Source organism: Tachysurus vachellii, chromosome 16 (assembly GCF_030014155.1).
Source record: "Tachysurus vachellii isolate PV-2020 chromosome 16, HZAU_Pvac_v1, whole genome shotgun sequence".
Classification (NCBI taxonomy): domain Eukaryota; kingdom Metazoa; phylum Chordata; class Actinopteri; order Siluriformes; family Bagridae; genus Tachysurus; species Tachysurus vachellii.
The window spans coordinates 13,690,823-13,715,682 of NC_083475.1; the positions used below are offsets into that span (position 1 = coordinate 13,690,823).

General features: G+C 38.9%; 1 protein-coding gene and 1 long non-coding RNA gene across 3 annotated transcripts in view; one reads left to right on the forward strand and one right to left on the reverse strand.

Annotated features, from left to right (window-relative positions):
- foxp2 (forkhead box P2) overlaps positions 1–24,860 on the forward strand; it is a 90,683-nt gene that overhangs the window by 11,919 nt on the left and 53,904 nt on the right. The gene's annotated exons all lie outside the window — the stretch shown is intronic.
- On the reverse strand, positions 14,718–16,763 carry LOC132859132 (uncharacterized). Its single transcript, XR_009649708.1, has 2 exons — positions 16,594–16,763; positions 14,718–15,414 (listed from the first exon to the last, which is right to left on the reverse strand). It is a non-coding gene; the product is annotated as an uncharacterized LOC132859132 (long non-coding RNA).

Genomic DNA, 24,860 nt, shown 5'->3' on the forward strand with positions numbered 1-24,860 from the left:
GCTCTGGATGTTTATTTCATTATAAATACGGCATTGTGACAAAACAGCAGACAAAATTTAAAATGAATGCAAATGCAACTGGAAAAAAAAAACAGGTTCCTTAATTAAAATTAAAACACCGGTATCATGTGGCTCTCGTATAAAGACCCAGCTTTCAGTGCAGGTGATATTATAAACACACACATTTACCCATTTGTGATTATTCAGTTTTAACTGGTTAACAATTACACTTACAGTGTGCTTATAGAAGAATAAATGATGTGATTCAGTTGTAATTTATACATTGCTTTGGGACTGACAATGTTTTGGTTAGTAACGATACTGATTGGTTATTACGTTTGGAAAGTAACTCACAGTAACTGATGAACTAAAGTTAATTTCAAGCCTTTTATTCATTAATCAACTTAGCAATTAGCAGATTATATATTCTGAGCAACTATGTCAAGAACACAGTTTATATCAAATCCCAAATAAACCCAAATTATTTTGCAAGCTTTATATAATAACTATAATAGCATAACCATTTTATAAAATAAATATGTTATTAGGTTTTGGGGGAAACATATTTTTGTGCGCTTTAAAGGATTTTGGCCTCCTGTGGACTTGTGAGAGATCATATGAATAACTGGTCACAAAGAAGATTCATATAAATGTAAATTAGATTAAATTAATCCAATCTCTCATTTGTTCTGTCCTCACATTTCAGGATCTCAACATGTCCCATTTTTTTCACAGAAGTAATTTGGTTTGTTTTGTGTAAATATTTATGAAATATTAATAGCAAATATTTGTTTAATTTTTTTTGTTTTGTTCAAGAGTAGACTTTATTTCACATGGCTTTGATAGCGTTGTTTCTGTTTGAATGTTTGTAGTCACTTCCATTCAGAAACTAGAAAGCAAAAAGCCAACTGCTTTGTTCTCTGTGATCATTTGATCTCGGCTTGAAACACGATACAGCATAAACACTAGTACTAGAGCTTGGAATTTGGCTTCTCGGCCACAGACCACAAGCTTTCCCAATGAAACCATGTCATGCCTACCTGTCTTGATGGAGTGGTGTGAAAGTGTGTCTCTGTGAGTCGTTCTCTGCCTGATTCAGGTCAGCCCATGAAGAAAGATGACATGTGGACATACATGCGCTTTTGTCCAAACTCAAGAAGCAGATGGAATGGGGTTTGTGATTACTCTGTGTGTGTGTGTGTGTGTGTGTGTGAGAGAGAGAGAAGAGAGTTCAGAACCCCCCCACACACATGAAAGTGGTGCCTCGGTGCCTCCAGGCCAATTGTGTGGTCACACTTGCTGACTCTGAGGCTCGTGGAGTGATGTTGACTGGAGCAGCCAGAGGGGAGTCATGTGAGAGGAATCCAGTCTGCATAAACATGCTATTTCAGCAGCACAGAAAGACAGGGTGTCCTCTGGCCCAGCTCACCTGTGAAAACCCGTCCCTTAAAACACACTTCCTCACGCTTTTAGGTTCTATCTTACCGTCTTTGTCAGAGAAACTTCAATTTTTAGAACTCACACTTCATGTCATGTAAAGCTCCAGAGTTGTTGGGTCTCTCTGCGCAGTCACTCAGTGTCAGGCCACTCACCTGTGTTTTGTTGTACATGAGCTGTTCCATGCTGTCAAGGGGAAGAAAACTTTACCTCTCTCTCTCTCTCTCTCTCTCTCTCTCTCTCTCTCTCTCTCTCTCTGTCTTTCTCTCTCTCTCTGTCTCTCTCTCTCTGTCTCTTGCCTTTCTCACTTGACTCCTTTTCCAAAGCCATCTCCATTGCTTAATCCACTCTCTCCCTTTCATTCACAGCTCCCCCACTCCTTCCATCCTCCCGTCTGAGGCACAGTTCTCTCCCACACACACACACACACACACACACACACACACACAGGCTTTAATGCAGACTGACGCCGCTGCCACTGGATTGATTGAAACCCATGTCTCAAAGTTGCTAATGTTCACTGAACCATTTTATTGAAGATAAAGTAAATAAAATAGGTTGCCTTATGTGAGTTCAACGAAAGAGACGGGAATGATCTAAAATACACACACATCTGAGATTGGCTCATAGAGAACTAAAGAATGAAGCAAACTGGCGTGAGGTGTTTTCTAGAGGTGTGAAAGTTAGGGAGGGACGCAGCTATTTTTATGGTTCAGGAATTTCAAAAGTCCCATGTTTTTTGAGAAGTCTGGGAGAAAGCAAACGGTTTGATTTAAAACCATTTTCCAGGAATGCCAATCATAAATTGTTGTTAAAGTATATTGCGCTGCCTCCGAGCACTGTCATACCTTTCTGCTGATGTAATTCTGGCCATTTGAATGACATGACATGTCAAATTTGCTGCAAGGTCGTTTTTTTTTTTCTTTTCACTTTTTACCTGCATGAGTACATTTTTTTTTTGCCTACTTGACTTTGCATGTTTTTGTGATTTAGTAATTGATGGTTATTTACAAAGTAAGATATTATCACTGTTAATACTCTTTAGAATACTTTAATATACAGGAACATTGACACAGAAATTCTACGTTCACTTTTACACCAGACTTAAAAGTGTAGAGACATCACCTTAACTGCATGCCCAGTGAATCAACGCAGAGATTTTAGATTGTGGAAATTGAACCTGTCTATTTTAAATAAACGCTCTGTTCATTTTGAATCCTTTCAATCCACTTCTTTTCCAAAGATTTACATTCAATTTTGAGCGTTAAATCTTTTTTCTTCTTGCAGAGTTTTCTCTGCTGGAGGCAAAGACCGTATTCAAATTTGGACGTGATTTCCTTTTGGACCGAATACTGGTATAGGTGACACAGTAATACATTACCATTGTCCTTAATAATAAATATTCTACCAGCTCCTCCTCAGTCTGCTGGCCCTGAATGTTCCTGCTTTGTGGAGAGCACTAGGTCATTTCGAATTCACTCTTTCCTCCTTTTGTCAAACATTTCAGTGCTTTGATAGTTTTCTCATTTATTTAGTGAATAGTTGAGGAGGTGGGGGAAGAAAGAGAGTTTTTACATTATGTAAATGACAAAACGGTGCCTATAATCTCTCACATATTCATCATGGCAGACATTGGACTGAACGATACTGGCCTCCATTTTGCCATTGTTTGGATTTCTATCCGCTTTCTGCCCCGTTCAATGCCTTTACCAGGCTTTAATCCAGCCCACTTCCCCATGACAATGTTTACTAGCTATCATTCCTTAAGCACTTGACTGGCTTACTGTTCCCTTTGACTGTGACAAGAATAAGAATAATGGTGCTTTGAGAAATACAGGAAATAAAGTCACGACTGTATCCGTGTGTGTTTTAAGTATGCACGTGGCTGTAAGTGCCTATGTAGTCAGTGGAGAGAGTGACAGAGAGTGACACTTGTTGTGTGTTCAGGAGATAACACTCTGCAGAAATATTGTGACAACCTGATCAATTGGTAAAATCGTCTTCAGTTTAGTCAGAGTAATTGTTAAAAAATAGAAGGAAAGCATGAAACATATGAAAATGTATAGCTGAACATTTCATGCTTAAGACATATTTTGCAGAATACCTCAATTATGTATAGTGTTCACTGCACCTAGAACACACACACACACACACACACACACACACACACACACTGTGTGCACATGGCATTAACCTCTCACAGCTGGGAAGTTGCCTGTCTGCAGAACAACAAACTGAAGCTACTAACACTGGGTAATTATTAGCTTTAAGTAGAGATTAAAATGAAAATGTTGACAGCAAATTGGCTTTTACTGTGTGTTTCATGCACCTGGTTGTGGATCAGAGACCGTAATACACAGTGCCTCTGCTAATGACTCATACCCCACACACACACACACACACACACACTGCACTCTGCAATCCAGGGACCTAACACTGTTTCACAGTGGCTGAATCCTTTCTTTATGAAACCATGCATATATACAGACTAATGAGCTTTCTAAATATATATATATATATAATTTACCCACTTTTTCCATGAACACGGCTTTCTTTCTCCTCAAATTGTTTTCGTTTCATTGCCTTGACAGCGGAGAGGATTAGTGCTTTAGCCACTAACAACGATCAACTTTTTTTTTTTACTGTTGCGACGAGGTGCATCTCTTTTTTTTTCATCCACTCCTCCAACTAGAGTGTCTCGCCATGTTAAAATGATAAACAATCACTTTGACCTCAGGTGGCCTGTTTTTGACATGCAGTCAGTTAAATGGTTTGTAAGATGTTTAATTACCAAATGGTATAATCATTCTTCATCTCCTGATTAGATGTATAATATTAAGTGAATCGCCTCCCTTGAGTAGGGTGTTTCACAGATCAATAGATTTAGAGCAAGGAGGGGCTTTGCCTTGAAATGAACAGGAAAGCTCCCTCTATGTATCTCAGCATTTATTCTACTTCATTTCTAGATAATTAGCTAGTATGTGTTGCAAATGTTGAATTCTTTGTGTAGGCACTGACTGCTGATTGTCATTCCTTGTTTTTTTATCTCATGTTTCCACACATCTGTGTCTTTGTTTAACCCTGTATTCCTCACTCTTGTATCGACATCCCTTAATAATTGGTGTCACTGTAGTTACTGAATAATTTATAGTTACTGAATAATATGTTGGAAGATGAATAACTGAATAACAAGCTGCAGGTCAAGAGTTTATAGAAGTAAACTAATTCTAGATAATCTATAAAATACATCATAAACTGTTGTATGCAAACAATGAATGTAGATAAAGCACAAAAAAGAACGACTCTCTTAATCAATCATTTACTTTAAGGTGTAGAAGTTAAAGATTTAGACATTAAGGGGTTAACCATCATCTTTATAAACATTTTTATAGAGTTCCATTTGATATGGGATTCAAATCCCGTACTCAACCACACACATACACACGTTTGGACGGACACACTTCATTAGGGGCCTGCAGAATTCCCAATGCTACAGTTTGCCCACAAACCCAAGTCAGCACTGAAAACATATGGTATGATTTTTGTCTGGGTAATAGAAGGTAAATATTGCACTCCGCTTCATGGAGATTTTTCCTAAACTGAGGAAATGGGCTCATAGCACTTAAGGAATGCTCAGAAACATCACATGATGGCACTGTTTCCTTCTTTCCGTACTCACCCGCCTTGGCTGCAGCAACAGGGTATGCTTTCTGTAAGCTGAACACACTTGAAAAGCCAGGACCTTAAAGAGAGCCAGGAGCTCCTCCACCAGTGTCCCAGGGCAAGTGCCTCTAAATGCACCCAGCAGGGAAGCTACTCCTGTGCCACAGAGGGCATGAACCTCCTCTAACCTCTAATACAAACTAAAGGAAGTCAGCAGAAAATGCAGGCTATAATAGATTTTGTTTATTGGTTTTATTATTATTATTATTATTATTATTATTATTATTATTATTATTATTATTATTATTATTATTATTATTATCATCATCATCATGTATATTTTATTTATAGATTGTGAAATTTCATTCGTAAAAATTTGTTAGTATTTGTTTTCTTTTATTACTAAAATTATGATCTAGGGTCTTGATTAGTGACAGTATAACCTACTAAAAAAATGTTAGTATATAACAATTAATTTATTTATAATATACGGTATATTATGAAAAACTAATGAAGACATGATGAGCCATGGTAAAAGACAGACCTGCATTATTTTGAGCAAAATAAATGAATTTTTAATAGCCTAATACCAGAATGCTCACGAGAGAAAATTAAATGGTGCTGATTTTTTAATGCCATTCATTAGCATATTACAGGCATCTACAGTAACTACTAAGAAACATTGCATCTGTTGATATCTTAGCAGAAACATTTTGCACAATCACAGAATATAAAATTGGATCAAAGATGAATTAATAGTTTGAACTAATTACACTGCTGAAGTAAACAAAAATCAAAGCCTCTGGTCCTACACTTCGCGATGCCCAGTCTGTTTTAGAATTTTAATTTTCTTAGTACATTCAATACAACCTGAATTCTCTGGTTATTCACCCGGCTAAATTAATTAAATCAGATTCCTCTGATGCTGCCAGGCGTTTGGATGATAATTGCATCAGCACGCCGGAGTATAATAGGGTGGAAAGTGTTTCTGAGGTGGCAGTTCATTCCAGTCTGAAGCGTCCGCTCAAGTAGTGAGACTGAGGCTAGTCCTGTGGCAATAGCTCGTACACTCGGAAGGGCTCCTAGTCTCCTGGTTTCAATTCATACAACGTATAACGTATTTGGCAGGTTCAATTAAGAAATTGCACTCGCAATCATTTTATTAATAACTAACTGTTTCCAGAATCACAGTCATCAAAGAGTAGCACTGTTGCTGTAATGAGCAGTATATGATCTTTAACAAGTCCAATTACCTTTTAACTCCCTTATAGCCAGTACATTTGTCCCTCTGAATTTGAAACAAAACCACAGTGTGAAAAATTGCAGCAGTTACATTTCAATGTGGCTCTAATCATAAATAAAGGCAGGAGTGTAAATGAGCGGCGTTACATTAGGGAGGCTGAGAAGGGATGAAAAATGGAATGCTGTGTACTGGTAAATAGATAATCACACAAAAGTAATTGAGGTTTTCAAACCCCAATCTACTCTGCCAGCATGAGCTCGTTTACATGTTAATCACGAAAGCGATTTCCTTCATCACAAGGAAGTCCGCACTCTTTCATAACCAGCTTTTAATTGCATTTAAAATGTCACAGAGGTGGAACATGTGTAATTTAGCCATAACTGTGTCCAAATTAATGGCCTCTACACAGACGTTCCATTCACCAAGCCCAGATGAGTCAGGCAGCTTGGTATTTTTACGATTTTATTCTTAACGTATTGATTGGAAATGCACTAGGTAGTTCCTCAATCATTGTATGTTTCTCCAGGAATCCTGCTGCTATCTGTATGAAAAAATGGATGCAACACTTAGCTCAAGATAATGGTTCGTCTGTTCTACCGACCTTACTCATATGTAGGCTGAAGTTTGTAAAGCATCAAGTAACTATTGTGTAGAAGTTAACAAGAGGAAATCGAGGAGATTAAAGGAGGGTGAAAAAGTCAGCGGACTAGATTTAAAGCCACCAAAAAAAGTTTGTTTTCTTTCATCACCAGGTGTTCTTGCACATATAAATTACTGAGCTGATGTTTCCATAACACAGCTTAGAGTACTCCAGAGAGGCAAACCTGCAAAACAGACCTATTTAATTTTTCATGGAGGAGGACCATCAGGAGCAATAAGCCAATATTCTTCTTCCCATTTTCCAGATGCTTTCTCTAGGCCTGCATCTTTCCAAACCCTCGCCCTTACTTTTTTTCAGAATAAAAAGCAGTTCTGCCGAGACCCACATGAAAGGGAAGAACTGTTGAAATGTTAATTTTACCATCTGCTGTTGAGGCCAGCTACCTTTGTGTGCCTGTGTGTTGGTGAGCCAGTGTGTGTGTGTGTGTGTGTGTGTGTGTGTGAGTGCGCACACACGCGTGTGTTTTCTTTCTCCTTAAATTCCCAGCAGTTCTGTTCTGTTTTATAAATGTGCTGGTATTTTGCTTGTTTGAAGTTTTGGATCAGGGAACTGAAGATTCAGACTTGCCACAAGGAGTGACATCGCTATTAACGTGGCATCATCGTTGAGTTAGGGGCTGTCTCACTCACATCACAGCACTGTCTGTCCCTTCCAGATACTGTCTGCATCATTTCCAAGTCTGTCCCAAACACGTGGGCTCTCTCACACAAGCACTTCTTAGTATAAGTGAGCTGTAATGATGATCTGTATCATAATATGTATTTAATATGAATATAGGTGTAAGAGGTTTTACTCAGCCAAATAACTGAAATTATTTTATTTATGAATGTATATGTAGTTATTATTATTAAAAAAAGAGAATTACTGAAAAATAGTTTAACAGGGGAAAAAAACTTTCAAAAAACTTTTATTTGACCGCTTTTAATCAGTATATAAACATTATTTTCAAGATATATATAAAAAATGTTAGAAAAAGATATTGCGATACCCACAATAGATTTTAAAAAAAATGATGTATTTTATTAAATTTTTCACAATGTCAATATTATATGGTCATATTGTTCAGGCCTACCTCTCAGCTGCTCCTTCTTTTTTTAAACTAAGCATTTTAAATGATATAAAGTAATATACTATATTATATATATCTAAATAATAATTGTCTGAGTTCATCAGGTTAATGCTGCATAGAAACGAAACGTGCCTGCTAAAAGCTCTTTGAAATGCGCCTTGCGTCTGTTTCCATTACACTGACAACGGGCAAAGAAGGTAAGACAAACAAATGAAAATATTTTAACCAAGGCTATGTTAGAAATGCAGATTTGTTTGGATTGATTTTCTCCTCGTTCTGTACTGTTTTTGTTTTTTTTTTAAACAAAGAATCACTTTTTATCTGGTGTACAGTTGAGACCGTGGCCAAATGGACAAATTCCATTGTGAGATTTGATAGTTGGCAATTAGGCTGAGACATCCTGTAATGTGACTGTGTGCAGAGTTGCAGAGCGTTTGCCTTGGCTGGGATCTGATTGTTTAGTCTGCTCTCATTGTGAACCCGCACTGTTTCTGAGTAGCAGTTGACGGTTGTTTGCAAAGTGCTGGGGAAAATGTGAGAGGCCACCGCTTGCCTGCTCTATTTATTTATTTTTCTCTGTCCTTGGGACTGGAATCTGATTTGTGTTCATGTTGCATGGTTCTTTTTCGGAGCAGATTTGTCTTTAGCAAACGCGGCTGCTGGAACGTAGACTTTGCATGACCTTACTGTGCAGCCTGTATTTCATTAATGACCAGCTCTGTGGTTTGGGGAGAAGAATATTTTTCATATGACACCGCCTTACATTAGCGCAGCGCAGCAGCTGCAGAAAACCCAAAAGCAGCCAATTTTGTGGCTTTGAAAGGTGTGAAAAGTTCAGCTCCCTATAGTAAGATCCTTGCATTTATAATTTGTGCGTTTGTGAATGTGTCTGTCTTCAATCGGAACTACTGTGGACTTGTAAAAAAAAAATAATCTGCTAATGAAACATTGGCCTTTCATTTTTATGGCAGCATGAAAATGTGAAGGATATGATGTCCTACATGTGAATCTCAGAAGACTGAGGTTTGACTTTTTCACAGTAAATTTAGGGAAATCAGTCTATTATTGCTCAAGTATCCCATTAAGGGATTTTAGGAATATTAAACAAATTGGTACAATGGTAACAATCAGGTGAAATACTTGCTGATGCCTTTATCAATACTTCTTTACATTCCCAAAAGTAATCTGGAGTGAGCTACTGCATAGTATTGAATGTCCTAAAGGGAAGCCCAGATTTTGTTCGGGCCAAACAAAAGAACCGTGTACAGCCGCCTGCTGCTCTTTCTAAGTAGCAGAAACAACATTGACGTCAATTCTGACCTGCATATTTCTGCAATCCTGATGCATATTTACTGTGTGTCTGTTTGTATGCTGGCAATCAGAGTAACAGTGTTAGTTTAAGGCTTCAGTCCTTCAGCAGTAGTGGGGAAGATGGAGGCTGGCCATCAAGGCTCAGTGAATCCAAACAAAAGAGGGATTACCTAATAGTCCAGCTATGTATTTGAAGTCAAGTCTTCTGTTTGTTTGGGGAGGTGGATGGTGTATGTGCTTTTAGATGACCCAGCAGCAGCTGTTTGGCACTTTTTTAAACCTTCTTTTTTCCATCACCCTTTCTAGGCAGGCTGGAAATTATCCTTGCTGTGCTAAACCCTAAAAATAATAAATTAATATTTTGTGGGTGTCTGGAAGAATTGGAGAATAAAGGAAAGTTGCTATGCAGCATGATCGCATTTGGATATGAAAATGAAAATCACCCTTTGCCAAAACATTTTACAGCTTTCTTGAATGCCGGATTAATGAATATGATTTAGTTCTGATGTTTAATATGCATGCTGGTGTGTGGGTTTGTTATTTGAGTGTGTGGATGTGTTCGAGTGAGTTAAAAAAAATACTTCAAAGTGGTTCAATGTCAAAACAAAACTACTGCATTTTCTACAAATCTTTATTATTATCCTCCAAAGTATTTAAAAACACACACACACACACACACAGACACACACAAACACACACACACACACACACACACACATATACATATATATATATATATATATATATATATATATATATATATATATATATATATATATATATATATATACATATATATATGTATATATATATATATCAAAATACAAAAAAATATTTCGACACATTTTTATTGTCTCCTTGTTTCTTTGAATTTCATTAATTTCTCTTTCATAGATTCTACATTTTTGTATAGGAGCAGATACGATGTGATACACTTTAACATAATGTATTGTTGTGAATCATTTTCTATTGCACTCATATTGCATTTTTTTATTTTCCTCTCTTCAGATTAATTTTAGTGTTTGTTCAGTTTTTAATTGACAGTTTTAATTGAAATGGGATTTGTGGTTTTACGAGTTAACACTATAGCTATAAATTCTACATGTTTTTTCATTCGTTTTTCATTTTTTTTTAGCTTGAACACTTACCATTTCTGCTGGTATCTTAATTAATGGAAGCCATTTGTGTTGGTGAATATTTGTCCATTCACTCCTGTTTTCAGACTGTTTCTGCGCTTAAATTATAGAACACGGACTGCTTTTAAGGTAGAGAGGCAGCAAACTGATAAGTGGTTCATTTCACTTTCTAAGCCCTTTTTTATTGGAACTATAATAACTGCTGTATTATAATTTATAATGTATTCCTTCGTTTGCTAATGCCCTTGGATATATCTGAGAATGGTGGCTAAATGTGGTCTGAATTTTATTGTGGTTACATTTTAAAAAGACAAATCAATTACATGTTTTTGGTAATGCACCGCAATTCTGCTGTCAATCAGTTTATGGACGGCCAAATAAATGGGCTGGAATGTGTGTGAAAGCGAGAGAGAGAAAGAGAGAGAGAGGGAGAGAGAGAGAGAGAGAGAGAAGATCCCCATGCACTGTAGGACCCCACCGAATGAAAGTGTTTTTTTGTTTGTGCGGTATGTCATCAGTCTTCAATCAACTAAGTGTGTTTTATAATGGCTACAGCCTGAGCTTGAGGCCTTTGAACCAATAGCAACGTTATTACGGTCATTTTTACCTGATAGAATATGGACTTTTTCACATGCTGACAGACTCGAAACATCATTAAAGCAATTCTCACAAAAAAGTTTGCAGCAAACTCGAATGTGAAAGAGTTCACCGTTTTGGCCAAATTGCAGAGCACAAGACTGAAGAAGGATATCAGTGGGGGAAATCTTTGGGAAGTAAAAATTGCCACTTGCATACTGTCTTTGACCGCAGTGCAAAAGCTTAACCACTCCTGAGGAACATGTGCCGTTTAGGAAGATATAAAGGAGTGATTTTATTACTTGGTACATCTCCCCTCAGAAGCGATTTCATTTCTCCTTTCAGACTCCACAGGAGCCTTTATTTGATCTCATATTCCTGAGTTTAACTGCCTCAAACCAGCCAACCTCCGTTTATTTTCATTTGGAAAACACATTTTCTGTTCACCTCAAGAGAAGCTGAAGATGGATAGGAGGGGGCTGCCCGGCTCTGTATCGAATGTAAATGTCTTCTTTGAGCCACTTTTCAGCCACGATAATTGGAGCCCAAACTTCGCATTCCACTCCCACTAGGACCAGCATAGAGGGGTGCGACTGGTGAGGCGTTCGCCACACTCGCCAAGAAAGCCAACATGTAGTTGCACTTTTTTTATAATGCGATCCTGTTATATAGCACGAATAGCTCCTGCATTTCTTTGTATTGGTAGTGACTGGGCTCCAATTAAAAAAATAGTTCTCTTACATTTTTCAATTTAAAGCATCCATAAGCAGTAGATTAAGTCAAACACATGATACCCCTGCAGACTGGTCAGCTTTCAACAGCCCCACTCATTTGGTTTCAGGCGGGTTAGACAGAATTTTGAAAATGAAAGTTTGCAGAACTGAAATTTAGAAAAAAATTGGGCCATTTAGACCAGTTTATACTTAAGCCTGAGCTATGATTTCTTACCTGTTACTTTTGTTTCTTAGCCATTTTTGACTTTATAACAGACAGTGGCCTGGCTTTTTGCTCAAGAGGATGCACTTTGTTCCTGTCTGTCTTTTGTCCCTTATTTCATGTCTGCAACACCTATGTCTGCTGTAAGCTCTTTCAAATGACAACACCATGCAAACATTCGGCAGTTTTTAGAGACCGAAACCTTACTCCCCTTATTCTCTCTCTCTCTCTCTCTCTCTCTCTCTCTCTCTCTCTCTCTCTCTCTCTCTCTCTCTCTCACACACACACTCTCTCTCTCTCTCTCTCTCTCTCTCTCTCTCTCTCTCTCTCTCTCCCCCCACTGGGCTCAGTTCCATGCAGTGAATTACCTCCAGATGTAATTCCTATCCCCGCCCTCAACGAATTAGTGGCTAGTAACAATTAGGTTTAAATTAGCAGCAGCATGGAGAATGGTTACGTTTGAAATTTCCATATAATGAGTTTATTATTCTTTGGTGGGATGCCATTTTTCCTCGATTCATTTTCTTTCTTTTTTTGTATAATTTGTGTCTGTTTGAATAGTGTTAAACTGTTAAATGGATGAGGCTCATGGTAGCCCTGAACCCTGATGAAACGTGAGCGTATCCTGAATAAATCCATCTGTCTCTGCCTTTCTCTTGTTCTCTCAATCCCTGTATCTGTTTTTCTCATTGTGTTATAGTTACATTTAAATCACACAAATCAGTTCCAACTGAGTGTGTAATTTATGTCACTTATGTTATCTTATTTTTTCCCGCTCTCTTTTATTCAGCGTTTGAACAAAGCGGATTAGTGTATTTTGAGTTTTTTTTGTTTTGTTTTGTTTTTATTTCATTGTACTGAACACACTGAGTGGTTGTTATAGAGCCTTTAGTGCATATCCTTTTATCTGATTACAAGTTTGGCAGCCGGGTGCATCGCAGGCCTTGTCACCAACATTTTCCCCCCAATGTGAATCTAATACAAATTGCAGCCTTTACAATATGATAATATCTTGTGTGTGTGAAAAGGGAAGTAGGCTGTCATGCAGCATGCTTTCATCTCGCTCCAATCTGCTGCATAATAGGTAAACTGCTGTGAGGTGTACTTGCTTGTATAAATTTACCCACACAGTCAAGTCTTTGATTTCATCAACTCGTCTAATTCAAATGTGCTTTTGAAGAAAGCCACATTTTAAGGCAAGGTGCCGAAGAGCCAATTTAACCTGGAGTGTCTGCCGCGTTTGTTGGGCCTTTCTGTTTGAAGTGGCTGGTCAGCTTGAACTGTCTGACTTCTATCATTTCTGTCTCTTTTATTTCTCTGCTGTAATGTATACTTCAATTCTCCCTGCAGCTGCTGAAGTGGTGCAGGTATCATTAAACAGGAGGGAAAAAGAGAGAGCGAACACTGCTGAGTGCTTTCCGTGGCTCCTGCTTGCGCATGTTGATATTCCAGCCTGTGCGAATGTGCACCGGTTTATTTTCAATAGGAACTGAATCAGGGCCCTTCCCTGGAGCTGCTTACTCGGCCTGTTGATATTGAGTCGAGCAAACACTCACTCTGGGATGTCCTGTTGGGCGGCCAGCCAGAGTCGCAAATGAAAGTCACATGTGTGAACTCCTCCGTGTGGATCCTGGGAGGTGAGCGGAGAGGAGCAGGCCCAGGCTCTGCAGGAGGCCTCCTCTCACTCATGGCCACTCGCCTTAATTAGCGTTTTAATTGTGCAGCCACGGAGAGCGGCTTATTTACCCACCCAGATAGTGGCTTATTTTGATGTGCATTGTGTCTGCCTGCTCCTGTGCTGCAGGCTTGTTACCATCCAGATTTATGTTACAGATTAAGCATCGATGCACTCACTAAGCTTTCTACTTTCGTGCTTGGCACCCACACCTCCCTCCCTACCCTGAAATATGTATGCAAATATATTTGGACACTATCATTATAGGCTACTTAATAGGGATTTCATTAAGGAGCTGCCATGCAAAGCAAAGGCAAGTTGCCATGGATACTCTAGTGCTTAAGTACAGTGTATTATAATGTTTAGCTCTGTGTTATGTCATCCCTGTGTTCTAATGGTCCATTTCAGGCCACGTCTCTCTCATCATTAGTCTGAGGAAATGCTTTGTCCTATTAGTTTGTCATTAATCTTTTGGATGAAACAGCAATTTAATTTTTTTTTTATTAACATTTTCACCAGCATAATTAGACAAGCATAACTCACACCATGAACATGGTTTCTTAATTTTTCAGTGGTTTGAATGTAATATTTTTGTCAGTAGTAAAAGGAGACGTTGCAATTAAAAGACCACATTTAAAAAAAAAAAAAAAAAGCAAGTTTTGTTCAGAGAAAACATTTCTAAATAATTGCTTCATACAAAAGCTTAGTTAAATATAAAGACATCTTTTGATATAACTGTCACATTGTTGACTTCCTTTAAACATTTTTACTACGTTCTCTTATTATTAATTTGCTTTTCTGATATTAAGCTTATTCCCACCCTGACTTGACAACATTTAATCAGTTACAAAGCAATACTGAACCTAACTATACGGCCTCTGATGCAGGATAGCTCTGTGATCATGCTGATGTTATTTGTTTAGACTAAACTTAGTATTTGAAATTGCGTCATTCAAATGTCAGTTTCTATTGAAATCCTGTATGTGTGCAAATAAAGTCAGGCCTGTGGCTGGAAGGCAGATAGAAACCATGCCGGTGATTTTATTAGGGCAATGTTTACAAGTGCTGCACACATAGCGTCAGATCGGACATCAGCTGCACAGCAGGAAGGGAGACTGGAGGTAGATATGAACTCAAGTGTATAACTCTCTAGCCAGAAAGAACAGCTTTGCAGCTTGTGGCAATTCTTCCAGGCCTGAAACGCATCACATTCTCAGTGACTGCACAAAAACCCAGCTTTGCCCAAGACTTTCACAATAAAGTTTTTTGTGCATTTCTCTATAAACCTTTTAGCATTAAATCTCTGTTCATTATGAACAGCCCATTTATTTTTGCACTGATGTGAATCTGATTAAATGAGTGGCTTATGAACGTTACTCTAAGACAGCCTGGTGTCTTTGACTCGAAGAGGCTGGATCACTCCCCCCATGTGGGGGCGAGGAAGATGGAGATGGGCTCTTGACACTGCCTACTGGCTCAGGGCAGTGTGTTTTGTGTCTGCTCTAATTGAAAATGAATCGTTAGAGTGGGTTGCTATGGAAATGATGCCATGGCATGTAGAGAGCTGAGAGCTGGAGCGGCATAGCGGTGACCACCACGCATGCCAACGGTTCCTTCCCCCCACCCACCAGCCTCTCGCGTTCTTCTGCCACTGCTCAAGTGCCGCTACTGGGATTGTTCGTCCTCGTTGACCTTGGTAGTCCAAAGCTATGCAAAATGAAGAATAAAAAGACAGAAGTGGGAAGAAAATTAGCATCACACATATACAAAGAGTCATGGCACAGCTATGGGAGAGTGTTAAAAATGAAGCTGAAGTCTAAGGGAGGAAACAATGTAGTCTGTCATTTGCCAGGCTAAACGCCAGAAATAGCTGTTACTTAATGAAGCAACCTTTCCTCTCTGTTGTTTAGTGAACGAGGGCGGAGGCCGGTAAAAGGTGTTATAGTTCCTGGCATATGATCAACAGTTCTGATGATATCATGCTGTTAAAATATGATCCATTTGAACTAGCAGATAATACACTGTTTGGAGCCAGTTAAATCATGCCAGCACAGCATTCAAAGCGAGAGTTCAAAGTGGTCTTATGGTGCGTTGAAGGCTAGATGTTTAACTAAATAAATCTGTCATGCCTGCCTTGGGTGGATCTCACTCAAGAGAGTGTGTGTTAGCCTGTCAGTGCGTGCACACGTAAGAGAGATTATTGATTACAGGAGTGGTTTTGGTCTAGTTTTTTATGTTATTTCCATATAAATCACAGATGTAAATCTAATATTTGGATTCCTCACTTTTCACCCTTTCATCAAATTTACCAGAGTTGGTAATACTGGCTTTAAGAGCAAGACACATTTCACCAGTTAATGCTGTTGGACGTTGTGAAATGTAACTTGTATTTTTTAGGCTTACACACGCTTTTCTTGAGTTCATAAACAGCTGGCTCACTCGCTTCTCATCCAGTGTTGTGTGTACAGACCAAGCCAGACAAGCCTCACCCTTCAATCTCTCCAAGTCCATGTGGCAAAGGGAGCTACTAGCAGATGGACTTGCTTTTGCATCTGCTGTGTGCAAACCAGGCTTTGTACACCACTCCTGGGGGAAAGCAAGGCTTTTTTTCTCTGCAAGTAGATTCCTGTCTGTTGGAGTGACTAAGAAAAACATCTGTGGCATGCAGGGGGGTTGGAGGAACCGGCAAAGGGGGCAGAATTGACAAAAGGATTGACAAACACCATTAGCCAAAGATGTTCTCTGTCATTGCTAGTGTGTACTGTTTACAGTACGGAGCATATGTCAATATATCATTGTGATGGCTGTCTGGCAGGAGACCCTGCTCAGTTTTGATTTCGCTTAGTACGACAAATTCAGCTCAAAAAAGACTGAAGCTTGATTTACATCTGTAAAGACAAATTTGCCTTTGTGAAGTGGATCCCAAGCTTTATCAGACGCAGCGAAAAGCTGTGAAAAAGCGTGTCTGGCTTGTGTTTCTTCTCTCCTCCTCCTGCACTCACACATTTCCTCTGCAAGTTTTTTTTCTTTCTTTCTTTTTTGGGATTCAGCAGGCTTGCCCTAATAAGGGAAGAGGGAGGCATATTTATTAGACGTTTTAATATACTGTATTGTGCTAGTGGATGAAATTTTATATATATATATATATATATATATATATATATATATATATATATATATATATATATATATATATATATACTAGTTTATTTACTAAATGAATGTGAGGGGGAAAATGATGGGTAGTTACTTTGAAAGACGTGCGCCTTTTGACTACCCCAGGTCACTCCCAACACCATGCACAAAAAGAAAAACACCCCCTTCCTCTAGCCACCCCCCCGCCTTCCTCGAACTCTAACTCCCAATACTTCATCCCTCAAGCACCCCCCCACCCCCCAACCAGCCCATCATATTGCTGATTTTTGTATACGATTAGTCTTGGCATGCCAAAACAATCAGAGGTCTGGCTGATTTGTTGTAATTGCAAACGTAAAAAAGTGCCACAGCTATGGGATGTGATCGGGCAGAGGAGCTCAGGCTGTCATGTAAATAGTGCTGTAAATAGTTCTCTGATGATGGCTTTGACAGAGAGCGTCAGCTAGTTTTTTCACCCTCTCCTCTCACTCTTTCTCTCCCATTCTATTTTTTCGTGCTCTCTCTGATGTTGTTGCCTACCAGTGGCATTTTTTTCTTCATTTTGATGCATATTAATGTTCCAAGGCTTCTAAGAATATCTTCAAATGACTCTTCCTTTGGGGAGCGTCAATCACGGTCATTGTTTAAAAGGTATGTTACTTTTCTACTTTTCTTTCCTTCTCTTCCTTGTAGCATGTGAGTGTGGGCGGATTTTTGTGTGTTGCTCTGAAGCATATTCTAGTTCTGTGGCATCTTTTCTTTCTTCTAAAAGCTGTTGCTTCCTAGCAATTAAAGACAAGAGGTTAGTCATTGTTGTTTAGAGAGGAGCGTTCCCCTACGATCTGCGGAGGCTACCAGCTGCCTCTACGTCTCACTCACTGCTCTCATTCAAAAGCTGGAATTAAAAGCTGGGACACATACCTTTCTCCGGGAGCATCACAGGGAAGCCCCGGCATCCTCCTGCAGCACCACACGTTTTTTAAATCCCCGCAACCAAACGCGTAAGAAAGCAGGAGCAAGCCAGTCACAGTGTGTGTGCATGCATGTAAGAGAGTGAATGTGTGTGTGCCGAGCACAGCGCTAGCGGAGGAGGTGCGAACGGAGCCGTTGCTCCTCACACAGATTCTGAGAGAGCGCGCAGAGAGACCGCTCAGCACCATCTCACTCACACGTGCGCGCACACACACACAATTTTTTGAAGGTCATTTTTAGATCAAGAGCGACTGAAAATTTTCTTACACTTCTCAAGCAATAAAGCTGTAAATTTTATTGATTGTGATTTTAGATTGAAGGAAAAAAAATGTGATTGTGTAAATATTTCCAGTAATTCATGTAGGAGAAAAGCAGCTGACCTGGGCAATACATTTTCAAATTGCTCATTTTTTGTTCCTCCTTCTGCCTGGCCAGGCACGCTGCTCTGTGAAGCCCTACTGGCCCTGCCTGTTTGCTGTAATTGCCCAGTGACAAGTGGAAATGATGGAATAATTGTCAAGAGAGTGGGGTCCTTTTTTTCTAACCCGGGCACCGGTGACTTAACTATGCATGAGCGGCGCGTGAGGGACGGGGCCGAGCGAGGCGCTTGTTTATGATGCTCCACTGTATAAACACAGTTGGAGTGATGACACAGATAAGAGCACACTACTCCCCGTGACACAAGCTGCCAGCACACGCCAAACAGCCAGCAGTCCCATCAGCACTCACCTGCAGGTAACTCATCCGTCTTTCCATTCATCTCTCTGTCCCCTCTTCCCTCTCGCCGCTTTAGTGAACCAATAGTCGGTTTTGTTCTTTCTTGTTCTTCCTTGTGCGTTACTTTAATTACTGCTGTTACAGCTTTTGCTGTGATGAATGGTTGTGCGTGTGGGTGTGTGTGTGCGTGTGTGTGTGAGTGTGTGTGTCCGTGTGTGAAGCAGAACAGTGTAGTTCAACTTTGCCTTATACGTGCTTTTATGTGAAGTGTTGCCAAATGTGGAGCGGTAGAGATTACAGTGTCCTAATAGGCCAGTGTGAGATCATTAAAAATCAAGATGTGAAACTAATGTTTTTATTGTACTTCATTGTCTACTGCTGACGATGGTAAAACCAGGAGGCCAGCCTTTAAGCTTTTGTAATATGTTAATAGAAAATAAAATAAAAATGAGCTGCATATATCTGCTTTACTACAGTGAATCTTTTTTAATTGAAGGAGTTAAGAGTTTTTACAGCCATTCAGAACTTTATAGAGCCTGTCCCCGGTTTGAGGGGAGGGGTCACTAAAATTATTAAGAGTGAAATCCTAATTATCTCTATCAAAGGCAGGTGTATAATTTGTTTACTTAAATATTCATGAGGGTGAGTAAGGCATGGTATTGGGCTATTGTGAGCATATTATTAACATTTCATAGGGCTTGTGCTGGAATGCAGAAGGGCTCTTCTTCATTATTTAATACCCTGATGCATAATGAGCTGTGTGATTAGTTCATATGGAGAATTGGCTCAACTCCATTCTGAAGAGAGATAATTCACATTGTTCTCAAGAGTCTGAATATAATAGGTTCTTTAGTGCAATGAAATTAAAAGCTACACTTTTTATATTTCAGCTTACAAATCCCCTTGGCAATATTCTGTTTTTGAGCCTTTTTTTCTCTCTGCTCTCTCTCTCTCTCTCTCTCTCTCTCTCTCTCTCTCTCTCTCTCTCCCTCTCTCTCCTCCATCCCCAAGAACAATGAATTTTAACATTGTTTAAATAAAACACATGTTTACCTACATGTTTTATTTAGAATGCACCCAGGCCAATTAACACTGTTCATTAACCGAGCAGGGTATTTGTTTTGAAAGTTTAACCAATCACTTTGTTATGCTAATTGTGATGTAATTTAATTTGAGTCCCATAATGATGATGCCGTTATTATCCCCATAAAAGATGCAGTTAAGCATCACAAGCTCATTTGCATGTGCTTGCAGGGGGAAAGCTGGCTGAGCCGGCACCAGCAGCTCTCGCTCTGCTTTTATTTTCCGCCACTGTTCCCCTCCCGCCCTTCAGTTTCTCTTGGCCTGTCACTATCTATTGATGATCAGCACTTCAATGTCCAGTTGATTACTGTACGAGTACGAGTGTATATGGCAATTTCATTTATTGTGTAATTTCATTTATTTAGAAAAAAAATATACAAAAGATTTACTGTTAAAAAGAAAAAAAAATTGGGCAAAGTGTGTGTGTGTGTGTGTGTGTGTGTGTGTGTGTGTGTGTGTGTGTCTTAAAATGTTTGGTCAAATTAATATTTTTTCATAAGAAATTATTTATTTATTTATTTGTTTGTTTGTTTGTTTATTTATTTATTATTTTTAGAAAAATTAATTTTTAATGCCCTTTTAATTTATGCTTTAGATATTGTGATATAGAGTCTGATTTTTATTGTGTATTGAAATGTAGTCTGGGTAGAATTTGTGGTGCTTGGATAAAAAAAAAAAAAAAAAAATCAATTTAAAAGCTTAAAAGAAAAGAGGAGCTTCCATATATAAATGCACTTCAGTCTAGTTGGGCTGCCAGTGCGTAAGCCTCTGCTAAAGACTGCCCATTATCTGTTTTGTCAAGGGTTAGACTTGGGTAATTTTCTTCTGGAAAGATTATTTTTCTCTTGACCAATCCCGCCTGTTACAGCCCTAATTGGTTACATAAATCTTGTCTGGTATGAATGAGAAATGTTGCGGTGTTGTCAAGTATAATCTTCACCCTTATTTACCAATTCATTAAGATCTATCGATGCAGGACTGGGGAGAGGGAATGACAACATAAATCAGAGCCGGGGACATAATGACCCTAATCAGCCCCAAATAACTGGAAACGTCACTATGAGCTATGTCTCTATGGCCGCGCAGCTGTGTGGCATTGCGGCTGGATCGGTTCTCGCTATTTCCAGTCTCTCTCCGCTGTTAACGACACTAAACTTACATGCACATCTCACATGCAAGTCCCTTTTTAATCTTTCCCTCACCTTCATGCAAAAAAATACAGCTGGTGTCATGGTAGATAATTGTGCTAGAACAATGCAGTGCTGAAGTGAAATATGTATTTGAGTCTGGTAAATAATCCAGGAAAATGGATAAATAGGTCTTTGAGCAGGTGAGATGGAACAAGATCGAGGAAGACAGTGCATGAGAGAGAGAGAGAGAGAGAGAGAGAGAGAGAGAGAGCACTTGCCTCTGAACTGTTCTACTGCCAAAGATGATTGGAGCAGACAATGGGGCCTCCCCCTTTTATAGGTCAATTACTGATGATTAGGTGGGCCGAGTTAATTAAAGAAATTACCCAAAATGAAAACGGGGACTGCTTGATTAGATAGTGTCACTGTCTGTTCACCTACTTTCAGAGCCTTGTTCTCCTAGAGGGAGGTACTTGCTGGGTAAAATTTTAATTATATGGGAAGAACTAAAGAATGGAGCCCAGTGATGTTTGAGACAGTCTTCATTCTGCACATACACAATGTTTTAGCGTACATGTTGTGGATATGCCTTTAATTCATGATATGCAACCCTCTCTATACAAAGTTGATGATTAAGAGTAATTTGCATTTTAGTGTTACTGATGACTTCTCTTCTATCAGCACAAGTAGAAGAAATCACTGCACTTTTAGATTACACATATTCCACACAGGCACTTTCTCACATGCACAAGGATTGAGTCAATTCTCCCTCTTTTCTCCTATTTTTATATTCTTTTCTTTTTTTATTATAGTCTCCTCGCCTTTCTTGTCTGAATGTAAATAGAATAGAATTAACCTCCTGTGCAAAATGGCTCATGTGACATAAAGCTTGAAATGATGAATTAATTTTTTTTTCATGCCTTTTTTCAACACAAATCTTGTACTACAGATAACATTTGATCCTGTTGCTTTGCATAGCGTTAATTCGAAAAAGCAGCCGATTGTTCCGTCACTCCTTTCATTTTGAAACTTGTGATTTTTGTAAATATGATTTTCTTTCTTTCGCTCTTTCTAAAGCAATCTCATCTATTGTGAATCACTTTGAAATCCCATCTGAGAGGAGTGCCATACTATTACTCAGGTTTATATGGGAGTTGTTAACTCTCTGTATGGTGGCCCTTTAAAGCCAAAAAAGGGCGTCTGGCACAGATTGTTAATCTTCACACGACTTAGAAGGTTGAAAGTGCCTGTATTTATTCTTGTGTCTTAAGCCTGTTTTTATAGGCTTGCTGTTTAGCAGTCCTTTCCTCCTCATTGTTGCTGTCTGTTCAGACGCACAAAATCCTATAAATTCAGGACGAAATCACAATTAAATTAAAATAACTGCTATCATTTTTGCCAGTGTGTGCAAATGGTCCAAATGTTAGAAATGGTCCAAAGTTGGCATTTTTGATTTATTAAGCAATCCTAACTATTAAATATTTGATCATACTGGTTGGTGTAATTCTCTATTTTGCATGCATTGTAACTTATGGCAATGATGAATTAATTTCAGTGGAGCACAGAATTTGTGATTATTTTAAATGGTACCCATATCTTAACTGGATCTGGGCAGGAGGAGCTAGCAGACTGTGAAATGTAATTTTTGCTGTTTTTTCTGCAATTTTGGAATTCCAGGCACCTGAGCAATGCACTGATAATGAATACACTTCTTGGATCACAGAGTCTGCCTTTCTGATGCTTTTCTGAAAGAATCATCATCAGGCTCTGTTTCCTCTGCAAGTCTCTGCATTCTTCTAGGGCAGTTTATCCAAGGACGGAAACAAGTAGCCAAGGAAACAAGTCTGTTGTAATAGTGTTAATATTTTTTTTTTGTCTGTAAATCCCTCTTACAAGAACGATACTGAGCTAAAATCAGTGTCTTTACAGGCATATTACTGAATTTGTGTGTGTGTGTGTGTGTGTGTGTGTGTTTGTGTGTGTGTCTGAGAAACATCTGGGCTGTAAGTGGCTTTCTCACCCTCCCACACTTTTCGTCTGCTTAGATCCCCCAAAATCTTAGCCGTAGCCCTGAATGCGTTGGCAGGATTCTGGGATTTTTCACCTTGTGGAAAAGATAGAATTGTACATTGTATTAGTGGAGAGCAAACATTTACACAGAGAGGAACTGTGGGTGTGGTAATGTTACAGCATTAAAAAAAAAAACAGACAGACAAAAAGACACAGGGCAAATAATATTTCTTTATATCAGAGCTGTGAGCTGGAGCTATTGGTTTGTATCGGTGTTTGTATCATGGTCAGAATTTTTCCATGATTTTTGAATATGCACTTTTGTATGAGAAACGTGGAATTTGTTTAAAAACACAGCGAAGTTGCAGCGAATGTCTCGCTTCTGATGTCAGAGAATTCAGTTATAAATCACAGATATTAAAAACAAACAAATAAATAAATAAATAAACGTACATTAAGATGGACCCAGAAAGCCTGGCACCCCTACTTACAGACCCAGCAGTACTAAACAGGAGCTGTAAATATTGTTCCGGTAGGGCTAACCTTCTGCCCCCGTGGGTTTTTAGGAAAGGACAGCCTTATATAGTGACAGACTGCCAGCCCTTAGGGCCAGTGTGTCTGTGATGAACACATCTCGCCTTTTCTTTCCCTGCTCTCTCTCTCTCTCTCTCTCTCTCTCTCTCTCTCTCTTTCTCTGTCTCTCTCTTCTGTCACTGTCCATCTCTCGCCGGCGGTACAGCAGAGCAGTGAGTGGTGACACTTGGCCGCTTCAGCAGCATGCAGACTCTCGTCCCCTGCTCCGTGGCGTGGAAACGAATGCAGGCGCTCCTCTACTTCTAATTGACATTGTAATTGGCAGATTTGAATGCTGCTGTTAGATGGCTAATTAATTTATCTCACCGCTGTCATTAAGGTTAAAGCACCATCTGATCTCCCTGAATACACTTTGCATACATCTGCATGCCTATTATTTTCAGTTACACACTTACATACAACTTTTAGATAATGCGAATTTGGAGGTAAATCTGATGTTAATGATGCCTGTGGCTTTAATGATCTCATCAGTAATCTGTGGCATTAACGAGGATCTGATCTTAAAGTATATTTTACATGCTTTGTATTAGATTAAAATTGAAAGTTATGAATGTAAATATTCGTTTCCAAAAGAGATACACTTAAAAAAAAAAATTTCCTTAGAAAATATATATTTGATTTTTCAAGGTACATGGAATTAATGAACACTTTTGTATTTTTAACATTAAATTAACATTTTTGTATCTTGGTCTTTAGGTTATGTTTTTTTTCATTGCTGTTAAAAAACACTGCATTAGATTGTTCTTAAAATTTGAGTAAAGGCAATCAGACACTCTTTCTCTGAATATTTAAAACATGGGGCATGTAAAATTTATGCCTAATTTGAATACTTATTAGTCGCCTGATCTCTGTGGCAGCTTTGCGTTTCTTCAAGAGATTCATCAACGCCTCATCGTCATGTCTCTCTCTCTCTCTCTCTCTCTCTCTCTCTCTCTCTCTCTCTCTCTCTCTCTCTCTCTCTCTCTCTCTCTCTCTCTCTCTCACTGTGTTAATGCAGTGTGCATTTTGGCATTTGACATTGTTTGCTGCTAAGCATGTCTTGTTGGTTGTGTGTTGAGCGTGTTGTCCTCAGCTGTCCCCCTGCGTGTAACTTAAGCCGTGTGTTTTCATCCTTGCTGCAGTTTCAGGCTTCCTACTGGACAGCTGGAACACAACTCGCTCCGCTGCCTCTGGTTTTCAGTTAAAAAAAAACCTCAGCCTATAAAATGTCATTTATCCATCTGAAAAGCAGTCACGGATTAGACGCTGTCTTCTTTGTTGTGTCGAGCATTTGATTATTGCTGTTAATTTTCAGTGCTTAAGCTTGCCTTGCTACTGTATCGTCTTATTCAAAGAGCGGTCCTATTTATCCATGCGGCGCAGGTGACAAAATTGATTCGCTTAATCTATGCAAAGGAGGATGGCGACATTGTCGGAAAAAATGAAGGAAAATATTGCAAAAAATATATTAAAAAATGTATCACCTTTAAACATTCCGCGGATCAGGCATATTATTTTTGAATGCTGTCTCCA